Below are 16408 nucleotides of genomic sequence, written 5' to 3' on the forward strand. Positions count from 1 at the left end.
GTTAGGATATGTCCGCGGACATAACGGAAGTCTGCGGACACCACGAATTACATACGGGGATTTTTGGGTGGAGAGGCATGCAAATGAGAGGCATGCAAATGAGAATGAGCAGAGGAATTGATTGGTCAGTAAAGTTTGGTGGGTGTGTTGTGTAAGAAGACAGTTTGTCAGAAGGTCTTTTCCCTGAAAGAAGAACAGTTAGCTATGGCTGTGTGTTTCAGAAAACAGATTGTCAGGATTTTGGGAGACTCATGGATACATTGGTTGGAGGTGCATGCACAACGCTGTAGATCTTGGATTCCCTCATGTGGAAGTGCACTGGCATGGAGTACGCAGAATGAAGTGGCTAGACTTGCTTCCTCTCTGTGCTAGTTTGCAGACAGAGCATCATCCAGACATAATTATAATTCATTGTGGAGGGAACAGTTTGGGACATGTGTCAGGAATTTCTTTGTAATTTACGATGAAAGAAGGACTTGGATATGTTTCCAACTTCCCAAGTAATTTTTTCTCGTATTGCGCAAAGACAAATGTGGCTGCGTTGTTATTCATTTGGTCCACAAATGGAGAAAGTGAGGCGTAATGTCAATAAGGCTGTTTGTGCCTTTCTAAGAGATGTTGGCATGTCCTCTTTTTACAATGAAAATATTATGTTTCGTAGCACAAACATTTTTGGTAGAGATGGAGTCCATCTTACTTATGCTGGTAATCAGATTTTTCTGAGAAATGTACAAGATGCATTGCGTCCTTTTGTGAAATTACAGCCAGCTTTTTTGCAGTAGGTGTTGATTTTTTAAAGTTTTTTTAAATACAAAAAATTCCACAAAAGGCTCTTTTCAGAGCCACCACTTCCTCCCAGATAAAAGTGTTATAATTTTGATAGGGGCAACACTCCAATTTTTTTTGATGTTCGCTAACTGTCCGCAGACTTCTAAAAAAAAAATAGTAGCCTGCTCAATTAATTTTCCCACTTCTATTTTTTGACTGTGAAAGGCGGCTCTGAAAAGAGCCTTTTTTGAAAAAAGTTATTTTTTGTTTTTGTTTTTTTTTTGGTTATTTTTTTTTATTTTTGTTTTTTACACACAACACACTAGGAGTGCAGGGTCAATGAGGGTAAGGGGGAGAGGGGACACCAACCACAGGGATAAGAAAGGGCAGGTGGAGAGAGGAAGATATAGGGTGGGCCTTACTTAGGTAGTGAACAGGTCTTCTCGTGCTCTGAGACCAGAGTCTCAAAATCACTTCGAAGTCTCTCTCCCCTGCAGAGTACGGCGTCGCAGTACATACACAAAACTGTGACCCTCGAAAGGTAAGGGTCATCAGCATTGTGAATGGCCTGTGAGGCAGATGGAGGGATGTGCTCTTCCACAGGATTGTCTCTTGTGGTGAGAGGAGCAGAAACAGAGGATGAAGTAGAAGAACTCAACCTACTACGCTCGTTGCAAGGTACAACCTTACGAACAGCCCTACCATGGAATGACTTTAGGTGACACTTCATAGTAGTCGTACCAAAGCTGTATGAACCAGGCCTCCCGCGACTCAGTACCATTTTGCACTTGTTGCAGGGGACTTTGTACGCACGTGCCTTGGATACGTTACCATGAATGGTAAATAACCGCCACACCCAAGAATCATGGCAAAGGCTGGTAGTAGGGACTTCCACTACCTCATCCTCATCATCCTCTTCATCCTCCTCTGCATCCTCACGCCTGTTCCCCTCATCAGGCCCTTGGGGAGGTGGTGGTCGAGGGGGTGGGGGTGGTGCTGAGGCAGATGTAGCACCAGGTGGCAGTAGAGGAGCCATGGGTGCCATCAGGATTCAGAAGAACATCTTTGAAAATTGGCAGCAATATGCACTGTGTTCTGTAAGGTAGCCAGAAACACAATGAGGATGAGTTCTGGGGTGTGGCCTTTTATAGGGGTGCTGGTGCGCGGTTCGCGGACAGCCGCGCTGTCCGCGGACAAAATGAACACCCCAAAAGGGCTCAAGAAGTTCTAATAAATATGTGGAAAGTCAGGGTTATTGACTGGGACATGTGCTATGGTGCCTTTTTAGCATAGAATACTGTGGATTGCCCGAAAAGGTACTTTTAAAATGTTCGGGGACCCGGGGACACACGCTCAGCGTGGGTGCGGTCACATGATGGCACCGATAACATGTCCGCGAACGGAAGAGGTGTTGGACATCAGCTGCACGGGAACTGTTGTGCGCAGGTGTTTTACGTTGAGTTTTCAGGTCCTGAAATTAATTAAAAGTGCGACACGAACACTAACGGACAGGCGCAATGTTCGGAGAACTTATGGGTGTGGTGCGCATGTGCGTAGATGTTCTTTAGACAGTACGGACAGGTATAGTGTACTTAGAACACCTACATTTTGGTTAATTGGACATCCCGGACACCGAGTGTGTTCTTAGAACAGTTTCAACTTGCCTGCGAACAGTACGGACAGGTATAGTGTCCTTAGGACACCTCCATTTTGATTAATTACGGACATCGCAGACACCTCTTGTGTTCTAAGAACAGTTTCAACTTGCCTGCGAACAGTACGGACAGGTATAGTGTCCTTAGGACACCTCCATTTTGATTCATTACGGACATCGCAGACACCTCTTGTGTTCCAAGAACAGTTTCAACTTGCCTGCGAACAGTACGGACAGCTATAGTGTCCTTAGGACACCACCATTTTAGTTTGATTGCGGACATCCCGGACACCGAATGTGTTATTAGAACAGTTTTGACTTGCTTGCGAACATTACGGACAGGCATAATGTTCTTAGAACATCTCCATTTTGGTTAATTGCGGACATCCCGGACACCTTGTTTGTTCTTAGAACAGTCTAAACTTGCCTGCGAACAGTACGGACAGGTATAGTGTCCTTAGGGCACCCCCATTTTCATTTGTTTACGGACATTCCGGACACCTCAACTGCTTTTTTTTAAAAAAATCAAAAAAGAAGTGAATTAGGACACATAATAATTTTACTTGATTATATTTGGATGTAAAATTTATGAAAGAGAAGATGAAGCAGAAACTGAGACAAACACAGGAGAATTGGGGGTTTCAAGGGGATTCATATGAGGTGACGATGGGATGGAAGTCTCATCAAAACGTTTTTGTTCTTCGAGAGGGTTTGGGGATAATTGACTGGGATATGGTGAGGGAGGACAGGTACATGTGGGACAATGGTATCTAGTTTTTTCTTTCAAGTGATCCTCCACAAAGTTTTTCAAATTGTTGAAATTTGCCATGAGCATGCCCATTTTTTCTTCCATGCGCTGGAGAGTCTTATCCAATATTTCTTTTGGTGTACTATTTTCAATGTTTGTATGGTCTGTACAAAAAAAAATGTATATGTTAAATGTATATAAAATAATACTTATTAATTGGTTTATATAGAAAAGTGTCTACCATTAGGTTCACTATCTACAGACATTTCCTCACGTGGGAAAATTCTCCTCAAGCCACTCCAGAGTACTAGACATTTCTGTGAGAAAAAAAATATCACTTTTTTTTAATCTAATACAGAAATTTTAGAGCTATACGAGTAAAATGAAGTACACTTACTAGCTTCTTGTAAGGTGTGTTCTTACTGGTTTGTAGTTCTGCTGTTGCTCCTAGTTGTGGAGTTTCTGTGAGGTAATTATGTTGGAAGCCTATCTTTCTTCTTTTGGTATATTCCATTTTAGAACATATTGTATTTAAATGAATGGTTGATGTGTTACATATATGGGTTACACTTCTTATTTATTACTACATATAATGTGTATGTGTGCTGGTTTGTGAACTTGTGCAGGGTTCATATGTTATGATATAACAATTTAAGATACCCCCAGACTTTTTGGGTAGTGCAGACTTTTTGGGTAGTGCTGCTGTTGGCCACGCACATACGAGAGTCCGCGGACATCAAATTCAGTAGCAGGGACTCGGTATGTTCTATGTTACATGAACATAAAGTCAGGGATATTATTGTTAAGCTGTGCTACTAAAAACCTATGAAATTCAGTAAAAACAACTTTGCTAAAGGGATGTTAGGGTTCCAAGTAAAACCGAAAACCCCCTGAAATTCGCCAGCTATGGTAAGTTAAACAACCATAACTCGCGCCACCACTGTGCACTGCTAAGAGTAACACCCAGGACATCAAAGATGACATCACAATGCCTTTGTCTTATGTGTAATCCACTTGTTTTGTTCTGCTTCGTCCAGAAGTGGTTTCATAGCTCAAACCTGTTCTGTAGGGCTAGGAAAGACCTCCAAGTATGTTCCTTGATCTGACAATTGTTGCTCGATCTCCATTCGATATTTCTAACAATCCATGATCATCAATGCGCCTCCTTTGTCGCAGGTTTCAAGATAATTCCAGGATTGTCCCATAATTTCAAAAGCCCCTTAGGTTCATGTATAGTGAAGTTCCCAGTTTTTCTCTTTCTGAATAAAATCTTATTTAAGTCATTGAGAGCTTGTATCTGGAAAGCTTTCAACATTTGATTTGAATTGGAGGAATAAAGTAACTCTTAGGGTCCATCCCCAGATATTCAGATTTCTCTGAACATTCAGATGGTTATACTGTTGCAAAGAACAATTTCAGACACATTTTGCATGTTAAACTGAATAAATCAATCTTCTCTTTTAGACTACTACAATATTGTGGAATAAATGATATCCCTTTCTGTAGGGTCTTTTCTTCAAATGGAGTAAGTGTGTATTTTGAAATGTTGATTACTAGGTCACTTTCTGAGGTGGATTTTCTTTTTTATACCTCGTCTAGTTTTCGGTTTCCTAAAAAAAAAAAGTTTTTAAATTAGGTCCCGAACCAGCTCTTGGGGATTCTCCACCATCTGCTCCCTCTCCCTGTTCTTGTGATGGTGGCACTATGGTTGTTATTATATCTTCTTTCACTTCTCCACTGGAAGCCTCAGAGGATCAGTCTCTGAATTAGGATCCAGTCTGGATCTTGATGAGTTTCTTATCCCTAATATTGGAGTAGTCTTTCCTTCATAATTATTATGTCCCTCCTGAACATCCACATTTTCTTTGCACTCGATTTACCTTTTGAAGTTGCCCAATTTTGTATTGATCTCCTCTAATGTTGATGAAATGTGTTCCTTTGTCATCAAGACTGCAAGTGATTTAATATATTCAATTTCTTCTGTCAGCAGGGTCGAGGATTTGGCCAATTCTTCTATTGATAAAAGAATTAGATCTAAGGAGCACTTATTTAGGATTTGTCACCAGTGTTTGACAAATGCAGGGCTGTTTCTGCATAGTGTTGGTTCTAAATACACCCTTGTGTGATGCATTGCGCTCTATAATACTGCGCTAAGGTACAGGTGTATAATTTCTGATGTATTTCTCTCATCATCAATTTCTCCAATTGACTAATTACTTCCTCCGGCTTTCTGGGGTTAATGGATTGCCTTTCCGTGTAGGTAACAGAGACATCCACCGGCACCTTTTAAGTCAAGCAGCTCCCTTCCAACTGACACTCAAAACACCCACTAAACATTCCAGAGGCAGTGTTAGGCAGAATTGCAGGCATTACCCTCTGGGACCACTACACGCAATTAGGACTACAGGTGTTAGCCAAACCAACCTTTGGTTTAAGTCTGTACCACACAGTTTTTGGTAGCGAGCCGAGCAGCCCGGCTTATCTGAAGAGTGAATGTGAGCACTACAAATAGTTACACAGAGGACTTTCAATCGCAGTGGTTCAAGTAGACACTTATTCTCAAGGTCTCTTAGTAAAAAACACTTAACGATTTATTACACAATCATTTAGAAATCATTTCACTAGAGGAACGCAACTTAATATTATATACCAATACACGTCAATACAAAACTACGCTTTTAAGACAGTTTGAGCTCCCCTGAAATAGGAGCCAAATGGCAGTTCAGTTTCAGTCAATAGGCCAGGCCAAAGTCAATGGGCTAGTGTTCGGGATAGGAAAGAGCAGTTCTGGTATCAAACGGTAAAGTCTTTGCAAATGGCCTCAGAAGTAGTTTAGACGAAAAAGGATCATTTGTCGGGTCACAAGCTGATTAGGCCTGGAAGTTGGGAAGGTTTCACAAACTTTCACCGCAAGAGTGGCAGTCTCAATCGGGTTGCCACAGTACCTTTGTATGAGGAAACAAATGTTGCTGAAGTCGTGGTTCCTGGCAGGTCCTGCAGATCTCGCTGTTCCTGAGCCTCAGTTGTGGGGACAAGACGGAGGACGTCAGGAGACTCCTGCACTGCACGGGATTGTTGAAGAAAGCAAACAAGATGGAGTCACTTCAGTTCCAGTAGCTGTTTCTCTCTCCCTGGTTAATCCTAACCAGCCTTAAGAATGGTATCCAGGTGTCTTACAAGTTGATTGGTCCCACCAACTCCAAGGAAGAAGCCGTCCTTGAAGGAGCTTCTCTGTCGAATGGAGTTTGGCAATTTGAACCTGCAGCAGGGCTTCCACAGGCAAACCAACGGTCCAGGAGTTGCAGCAGCCGTCCTTTTCCAGCTCGTCTTCGGTTCTTTCGTTCAAGTGGTCGACTCTGCTTTCCAGTCCAAGAGACTCGCCTTTTAAACAGTTTTCTCCTTTTCATTCCAGCCTAGCTGTCACTCACTCAGCAGGGTAGCTGTCCTTGCCGGTCAGTCAGCCAGCCAGCCAGCCAATCACGTCAGAGTGCATTTGGGTCTCCCAGGAGACAAAGCACAGGGAGTTTCGGGCACCTCCCTCACTTCATGCTCCACCCGAGACACTCAAGACACCAGAGGCGGTCTTCCGTCCTGAAGCTCTCCAAAAGGCACACAAACAAAGGGACCAAACCTGGTTTAGCATGGAACGACAAACACTAGAAGGACCTTTTCAAAAAGAAACAGCGAAAAAAGAAGACCGGGAACCATTTAAACAAAGGGGCTTTGCTACCGGTGTTCGCGGTCGGGAGAAAATCATGGTAGTTCTTTGTAAAACCACTGTCACAAGCCTTTTCAATAACAAAGGGTAGCATTTGACTGCTACATGAGTATTTAGACACAGGGGATACTATGTAACCCCTCCAGCACTCCATTGTAAGATGGTGTGTGCAAGGTCTATGAATTTGGAAAGATTAGTAAAGTCAATTTCACTTAACATTCTCTGGGAAACAGTAGTTTATCCCAGAGAAGGTATTTAAACTGTTGGGAAGTCTTAAAAAGACATCCCTGTGTCACTGCACTGAAGGTGCCGTGTAACACACATGAAAAGATGATATCTATGGAGTTATCTAAAACTCCATAATCAAAGAACACAAATGTAAAAACACACATCAAAATACATGAAAGAATGGGAAAAAAGGCTCACACTCTTTCCAGGTAAACAAATCAAGTCCTCAGAATCCAGCAAAGTTGCTAGGGGTCTCTAAGGTGAAGGGAACTAGCAGTTTTATGAGAAGTCTCCCAGGCAGGCATTCCATAGGCCTTCCAAGCCCACAAGCTCAAAGCACAGGGGCAGGGGAGAAGTAAAGACACAACACATCTCCCTACTTATAACAGAACAAAATGAAGAAAACGGAACACCACAAAAGGACCATCCTGAAATTTGACCAAAACTCTCCAAAACAATCACTCCATTCCATGCTCTCTACACGAGCAAAACTCCCACTCAACCACGTACCCTCGCCATCCTCACAAGAAATTAGCAGGACATCACACCAACCCAACATACAGTCCTCACTTGTAGGCCCAAAAGCAGGACAGCAACTACCAATAGGGTTCCAGCCCACAAACACTAACTCCAACAGCTTCCATCACACTACCAACTGGACAATCTTCCTAGCTGGGCACTGCTTTTACTTGCACAGCATCAAACATACGGCGCACAACTGATGCCAAAAACCAAAATCACGAACATCCCTCTGCACAAGCCAGGGTAAGCCACCCCAAAAATAAACAACAGTGAGGGTACCGCCCCCCAACAAAATGCAGATGGAGTGGAGACAACCACCCCCACGAGGGTACAATGTGTCCACCTCCACAGGCCAACTGCATGGGTAAAAGAAAAAAAAATAACCTCCGTCCACTCCTGCATGACCAACATCGCTCCAAATAAATGGTAAGCAACACCTCTACAAACTCACTATGGCACAGGTCCACCAAACCCCATAACATGCCTGGTGTCAAACCCCTCTGGGCAGCACGTAGCTAAGTTTGGCTCACTGCAGCAGACACTACACTACTAGACACACACAAAAACAGTGGCCTCCCTGAACTTAACTGGTGCTTTGCTAGACCCCCAGCTAAGCCCACATATCAAAACAACACACATACAGCCTCAGCCACACAACACACAGTAATAGAGCATACAAATGAACATGGCAAATGAAGATTTTATGAATCTTAACAAGTCCAGGTACTGACCTAACTAAGTCCGACATATTGTTGGTCCTGTGGAGGTAGCCGTTAACATAAAACATAACACTAACTGTGCCCAAAACTAAATCCCAAAAGAGGTTCTTAATTGTCAGCTAGAACAGAGGCCACGACTTAACACAAACTCACAACAGCCCCAGAACTTCCAAACAACCATTCCTTGCAAACCCTCTTCATACAGCATTAAACTAAAATAGGTCTCATATCACAACTAAACCAGGACACGATGCAGGAAATCTGGATCCAGTTCCTGGAGTACCACCAGGTACCGATTCTCCGGATGATCCAGAGTGGACCCAAACCCATGGCAGAAACCCCAAAGTTCTTCCCAGTGGCCAACCCCCTCTTTTGTTGAAATGCAGTCCCCAGACAACAACGTTCCTTCGACACAGTACCTCTTATTCTTGCCTTGCTGGGTAACAGATAGGTCTAACCCCGAAACCAACTTCCTTTACCCGAAACTTGAGCAGCTTGACTCCAAAAGCTCCCAGAAATTACTTTGCTCGGACCGCTATTCCGGTAAGACGCAACACACAGCAGTCGCCCGCCGCCTCTTGGGAGTGCAGAGATATGACCAATCCCTCTTCTATATGCCCCTCTTTGCACCTGTAGACACATGCACAAAACGGATGCTTCCCATCAACAAATGCTGTTCGTGTGTGCTCCCATCGTGTATCACATTCACATGCTCACATGACATGCCCTCTTCGCCAACTAGCCTCGGCTAGCTCACTTCAGCCATTGGACACTGGCATAACAACATCATATTTGCTTCCCCTGGCAGCACGGACAGTGGATTGTCTGCTGGCTGCTCAGGCGACCTCAACAGCCGTCCAAAAGCGCTGTGGATCCCGCTCAGGGGAACACCAGGTGGGACCCATTAAGTTCTCGGGAGGATATCTCAGCAGCAACGTGCTCGCCTTGGAAGCAAGACGACATGGACCAACACATGTTCGATCACCGGATCAGCGCCTAGAAACCTCTGGGTATTAAGCACGTTATAAATAACCTATCATATCAAAATAACCTTATCTATGTCCTGACTTGCTTCTTGCAGGACTCTCTGCCTGGCACAATAGACAGTGATTCCAGTCCACATTGCATTCTCTGTCTCTCTCCGCTGTACTCCTGCCCATTGCAGGACCGTCTACGTCGATTAACGGAGCTGCTGCACTTCCTCCGTCTGCCCCTTGCAGACCCAGTGGCTCTCTGAGGCTGTCATGGGAGCTGCCCCTTCTTCTGGTTGGCCTAGCCCTTGCTGGGCCGACATGGCTGCCTCAAGCAGATCTGACTACTTCTCTGATCTGCCCCGTGCATACTCCGACTTGGCTCAGCCCTCACTTCCTCACCGCTGGGAGTGAGGCAGCGAGAATATGACTGCTGGTTCCAACTGAGAGAGGTCTACTCTTTTTGGGGTTTGGGGGGCAGTGGATGTCTCCTCTTCTGCTCAAGTGTCTCCTCTTTCTTTTCCAGGTTAATCTGCTGTCCCCCTTGAACAGCCGTTGATGGGTTCTTGGCTACTTCTCTCCAAGCCAGCTTATCGCCAGTGTTAAAAGGATGACCACAGCCTCAGATAGGTACATGCGGTAAAAGGTAACAGACATCCGTTGGCACCCTCTCAGTCAAGCAGCGCCATTCCAACTGACACACGGCGAACACTCAACATTCCAGAATCAGGCATTCCAAGGACACAAACTCACAGAACAGGGACAGGGGAGAAGTCAAGACACAACAAGATGCTACAGATCAAGACTTAATTAGTGCCAAAAAGATAGACCCGATTGTAGGGAAATTTTATCAATAGCTAGAAGGTCCCTAAAACGTGCCAATAGCTGAACAAGACCGTCAGGGAAACAAAGATTAAACAAACAGGGAAGTAAGTGGTCATCACTGTTGAGTAATATTGTTTAATCCAAAGTCTATATGTACTGTTAAGTTCATAGAAGTTTAAAAAGGAGCTGGCTGTGACAAGTCTGGAGACACCCTGACTACAAAACACAACCACAAGCAGGAGACCGAGTAAAAATACTAGGTCACACAGCCGCTCTCAAAAAAAGCCCAGAACCAGGCGTAAAGTTATAGGTGCAAGCGCAATATGGAGGTAAGCTACACGATTGCGTCCAGCGTTATTCTGTGTTCACTACAGCCTCATTATCCAACTTACCGTGATCCATATCTTTCTCTTAGATCACGCGATCTCTGTAATACCTCGGCGGCTGCCTGCACGCCACTACGTTGTTCCCTTAGGCTTCTCAGCCTCAGTGCTTGTTCCCTCATTTGCAACACCATTAAGGTAACATTGCTGCTTCCCTTCTCCATTTTCTCCTGTACACTTAAAGCTCATTTCAGTTCATTTATTTTTTTCCATATTGTGCTTGCACCACTGAACCTGCCCTTGATTGGTATGTGTTAAACATGTGTTATTTTTATGCAATGACATTAATATTTTTGCTGCATTTTGTGTGTAACTGTAACAGACTGGCCCTGAAGAAGGAAATTTCCGAAATGCATTGGCCCAAGTCTTTTGTGCATATGTGTTGCGGTTTACTCTCCTCTCACTAAGAAAGTATTAGTGACAGCTGCATCTATCTTTTGGATAAACTTAAAATTCTCGAAAAACCAACAGATGACTTTTTGCATTCATTTTCTTAAGCACTGAAATACCTGTGGATTTAACAAAACCTTTTGAACTCTAACTTTACGCCTGGTTCTGGGCTTTTTTTGAGAGCGGCTGTGTGACCTAGTATTTGTACTCGGTCTCCTGCTTGTTGTTAGGGAAACAAAGATTGTCAGGTCTTAATGAAGTTTCAGAACATTTTCAAAACTGGACTCTTGATTAGGAAATCCCAATCTAATTACGATCAGTGAATAGTACTTACCTTATTCCCTTCATCTGGGATTTTAAAAGACAATGGAGATCCTATGGGAGGTTGCTTATTGTCCACATGAGTGTCGGAACCTGACTATATAATTAAACAAATGTCTGCTGTGTGCTCAGCTCCGATCGAGTGTTCAGCTGGTTCTGTAGGAGGTTTTAGTTGCTGGGTGTAGATATGTTGCCTCCCGGAAAAGTGCAAGAGTACCAGATAGTCTGTAGATGTTGAAAAAATTGCCATGGCAGCTCGATGGGCAGAGGGATTTGTTGTATGGCTCTCCCAATGGAATCTGTTACCCAAAGTCTAGATGAGGTTCACGGCCTCTGAACTGTGCTAGCGGCCCAGGCGTGGCCTAGGAATTGCTGGATCTGGGACACCATCAATGAATTGGGTTCTGTTACCTGGATCAATGCAAGGGTGGTTGGTGAGAGGTATGGCAGCTTCCGGAGTTTCTACACAAGTCATTTGTTGGACTTCCACGTGAACTGTCCCCAAATCGTTTGTTCAATATGACAGCCTGAACATTCAAGCACATGTATTCATTAACAATGAGCGCCCCCACTGCTGTCCACGACCACTCCAATGGAATCTTCCTACTTTCTATTGCCGACTGCTTTCTTTCACCTGTGCTGTCAACAGGAGCGCAACAAATCCTACATTTCGGGTGGGGGGCTAACTGGTGACGGTAGGGGCCACTTTAGAAAATGAGCGTGACAAACTTGGAGGCCCTGCCCCTCTGTTCTACCCAAAGGGTTGTCCGGCATGGGGCCCAAGTATGAAATGGTAGCAGACTAGCATTACACATAGGCGCACACAAAATTACACATTCACTCACTTAAAGATCACAGTGTCTAATCCCCCACACTAGCGTGAGATGGGGGTTTAGATTCTATAAAAGACAAGGAGGCGAGTATTATGCATTTCAATCTTTACTCTGAACCACAGCAGCAAAGAATAAAAAACTTTATAAACAAAATCTTTTCAAAAAACACAACGTTATAACAATGCAATGGGAAACATCCCAGTCCAATATGGTGGGCAGGTCATGCCCTGGGGGTAGCCACTAGGGAGCGAGCCAGTCCCAATATAGGTCCATTCCTTTAGTAACTCCCCCTCTTTCTGACGCTGATCTGTCTCACACGACCACCGAACACCTTCTCCACGTGGAACGAAGAACAAACTCCCATGGAGACGCCGGGGTTGAAACCTTCTGCAACCTGGAGCTCAATCTCCCACTTCCTCCTGCATCGAAGTCATCAACTGCCCTCTGAAACAACAACCGACACCAGTAAGGGTGGGTGGGTGGGATAATACTCGCCTCCTTGTCTTTTATAGAATCTAAACCCCCATCTCACGCTAGTGTGGGGGATTAGACATTCTATGGCAAGACAGGAGGCTCATATTATGCAAGTTCAAAGCCCTTGCATTACATTCACCGCTACATGGGCAATACGCTTATGGTAAAATGTCTTAAAAGTTGATTCCCTTGCCTAGTCAGCTGCTTTTAGGATCTGTTCCAAACTACCCCCCAGAAAGGCTGCTTTAGAGGCCATAGCGCCTCGGACTGAGTGGGGACCAAAAGAGGAAGTGTCAACCCCCGCCTCCCGCATAACCCATTTGATCCATCTGGCCAAAGTAGAAGGGGAGACCGGTTTATGGGGTTTCCTGTAGGAAATCAGCAGCTGAGAGGTATTGGGAGGTCTAAAACCTTCAGTTATAACCTCAAAACATTTCAAACAGTTGACCACACATAGTTTACAATCTTCAGGAAAAGCTGGATGGGATATCGAAGAAGTCATGCATTTAGTCCTTCGTGAGATAAAGAAAGTAACCCCTTGAGGGGTGAACATCTTATTATCCACATCAAGAGCTCTGATATCAGAGACCCTTTTAATAGACACCAGACATAGTAACATAGCAAGTTTGGCAAATAACTGCTGCAGGGACAGTTCCTCATTAAGAGGCCAGGACCTGAAGAGCTGCAGCACCACATTAACATCCCAAAGAACCGAATATTTCGGTTGTGGCGGAACCTTAATACGGATAGATTTGAGGGCCCTTCGCACTAAAAAGTGTCTACCCACTGGTTCCCCTTTAACCAAAAGATGACCGGCTGGAATATCCGAACGAAAACCATTAACAGTTCTGTAGGCTTTCCCTTCCTTAAACAATTCTACAAGAAAATTAACCACCTCTACAGGAGGGGCAGAAACGGGATTGAGGTGCCTAGCCACACACCAGCTAACCCATCTGTTCCATGCTGTGGAATACCCTTCCTTAGTAGAGGGCGCCCAGGAGTCCCTGATGACCGCCATAGAGTCTTGCGAAAGTCCTCTGAAGCACCAGGAAGAGCTGAAATCTTCCAAGCCATAAGGGCAAGGTGTCCCTGCAAGACCAACTCGTGAGGGAGACCCTCCGGATCCACTAGCAACTGGGGATCGCGAGGGAGAAGACGGGGAATATCTATTGCCAATTCTAGAAGGGCCGGGAACCAAACTTGAGAGGGCCAAAAGGGGGCAACTAGAACCAGAGACACCGCCTGAGTGCGAACCTGGACCAGAACCCGGGCTATCATAGCAAAGGGAGGAAAGGCATACCCCAACTGACCCGACCAATCCTGGAGGAAAGCGTCGGTGGCTAGAGCTAACGGATCTGGTCTCCAACTGTAAAACCTGGGAACTTGACAATTCAGTCTGGAGGCAAACAAGTCTATCATCAGAGGACCCCAGAGGGACTCTATGCGGGCGAAAAGAGACCTGTTCAGCATCCAATCGCTCCTGTCCTGCAGGTGCCTGGAGTTCCAATCTGCAACCTCGTTGCTGACTCCTGGGAGGTATTCCGCTTTCAAGAGAATATCCCTGTCGAGGCAAAAATGCCAAAACTCTCTCGCCAAATCCGCCAAGACTTTGGACCTGGTACCCCCCCAGGTGATTGATGTACCTCACCGCAGATATGTTGTCCATGCGGAGGAGAACACAACAATTCCCCTGATCCTTGAGGAGACTCCGAACAGCAAAAGACCCCGCTAACAACTCTAGGCAATTGATATGGAGCAGTTTCTCTGACTCCGACCATTTCCCTCCTGTGGAGACTTGACCCAATCTGGCTCCCCAACCCGATCTGCTCGCATCTGACTCCAGAACGACATCCGGCGACGGGCCAAATATTGCCTTGCCATTCCAGGCCTCCATGTGCCTGAGCCACCACAGAAGTTCCAACCTGGCCTCTGGCGGCAATTCCACCATTTGGGAGTAAGAGAGACACTTGCGCAAATGCCTGGCCTTTAAGCGTTGCAGTGCTCTGTAATGTAGGGGAGCAGGGAAGATAGCCTGAATGGATGCCGACAACATCCCTACAACTCTGGCCAACTGCCTGAGGGAGATCCTCCCTCTCCTGAGGAGTAGACGAATTTCCTTCTTTATCTTGGACAATCTGCTGTCTGGGAGAAGAAGGATGCAAAGCTTTGAATCTATATTGAAGCCCAGAAATTGGATACATTGCGTAGGCTTCAATATGGATTTTTTTACATTTATCACAAAACCTAGATCCTGTAAGAGGGTCACAGTAAATTTCAGATGAGAACACAGAGTTTGACAATTCTGGGCCAGGAGCAACATGTCGTCTAGATAAACTATGATCCGAATCCCCCTGGACCTGAGAAGAGCCATCACAGGGCGCATGAGCTTGGTGAAACATCATGGGGCCGAGGACAGGCCAAACGGAAGGGATGCAAACTGCCACACTCGACCCCCCCACTGAAACTGAAGATACTCCTGATGTGGGGGAAAGACGGGAACCACTAGGTAAGCGTCTTTGAGGTCCACTTTGACCATCCAGTCTGCAGGGAGAAGAGTATCCCTGAGTAAATGAATTCCCTCCATCTTGAAGTGGTGATAAACCACAAAAGAGTTGAGAGCTTTCAGGTTGATTACTGGACGAAACCCCTGGTCCGGTTTCGGAACTAGAAAAATGGTACTCTGGAACTGAGAGGCCCTGTAAGAGGCCGGGACTACCGCCCCTTTGGAGATGAGATCCCGTACCTCCCCATCTATAAGGGATTGTTTGACTTCGTCGAACACCAAAGGAAGGGAATGGACAACTGGCAAGGAGGGGCATAGAACTCTATCTGATAACCCTGAATCGTTTGTAGCACCCAAGGATCCGAAGTGAGAGCCTCCCACTGTGGAAGGGACCTGGCTAGTCTGCCACCTAAACTTTTGAGGGAAAAAAACTTTTAGCACCTCGGAAATTACCTGCTGGCCCTCTTGATCTTCCGGCTCCCCTGCCGGCACGTCCTCTCCAACTGGAGTTTTGTTGCGGATAGAACTGATTATGTGCTCCTCGAGCAGAGGAGGTATGGTATGCGCCACGGGGCGCAAACTGTCGGGGGCGGGAGGAGCCCTGGGAAAAACGGCCGGAGGAGCGGGCCCTACCTCGTCCAGCCTTGTTAAAAACCTTTGGGGCAAAAACCTTTTTTATATTAACCTGCGCTTTGTCCAGCGCTGTAAATGTGTGAACATAAGCTGACAAATCTTTCAGGAAAGAATCCCCAAACAAATTACCCTGAGCTGCAGGGCCACCTTCCCTCTCTGACATGTCTGCCAGTTTGGAATCCAACCTCATTAATAATGATTTCCTCCTCTCCCTACATATGGAGACATTAGCATTGCCGAGCAGGCATACTGTACGTTGGATCCAACCCCTTAATTCGTCAACTATCGGGGTATTAGAGGACGCCGCCTCTTCTGCCGTTTCAAAAATCTGCGACTGGACCCAGGATGTCCAACAGTCTGTCTTGACAACTACGCCACGCTTTATCGACCCCCTTCTTGGGGTCCTTCCCTTTCTGGGAAAGAAAAGCCGCCATAGACTGGTCTATTTCTGGCGCTAGAGCTACCTTGTCGGCGAGCAACGGTCTAGGGCATTCCGCCCGTAACTTATTACGATCCTCTTTGGCCATAGGGCGCCGGATCCAGAACTGGAGGAAAGAGGAAACCTCCTCAGAGGGTTGCCACTCAGCAGACCTGGGGTGTTGTATCAGGGCAGGATCAAAGAAAGGAACACCACTACCATCCAGCAGGGGACCCCCTTGAGGGACTACTGAGGTCACCTTCCTTTTTTGCCTCTTAGGGGGCGAATCAGAATCATCTG

The 16408-nt window shown here is 45.6% G+C and overlaps 1 protein-coding gene and 1 long non-coding RNA gene across 4 annotated transcripts in view; both read right to left on the minus strand.

Moving 5' to 3' along the window:
• TMEM220 (transmembrane protein 220) overlaps positions 1–16408 on the minus strand; it is a 371482-nt gene that overhangs the window by 352471 nt on the left and 2603 nt on the right. The gene's annotated exons all lie outside the window — the stretch shown is intronic.
• On the minus strand, positions 12171–15914 carry LOC138582832 (uncharacterized). The gene is made up of 2 exons (XR_011305087.1): positions 15511–15914; positions 12171–12524 (listed from the first exon to the last, which is right to left on the minus strand). It is a non-coding gene; the product is annotated as an uncharacterized lncRNA (long non-coding RNA).

Source organism: Ambystoma mexicanum, chromosome 3q (genome assembly GCF_040938575.1).
Source record: "Ambystoma mexicanum isolate Mex_15411 chromosome 3q, UKY_AmexF1_1, whole genome shotgun sequence".
NCBI lineage: Eukaryota > Metazoa > Chordata > Amphibia > Caudata > Ambystomatidae > Ambystoma > Ambystoma mexicanum.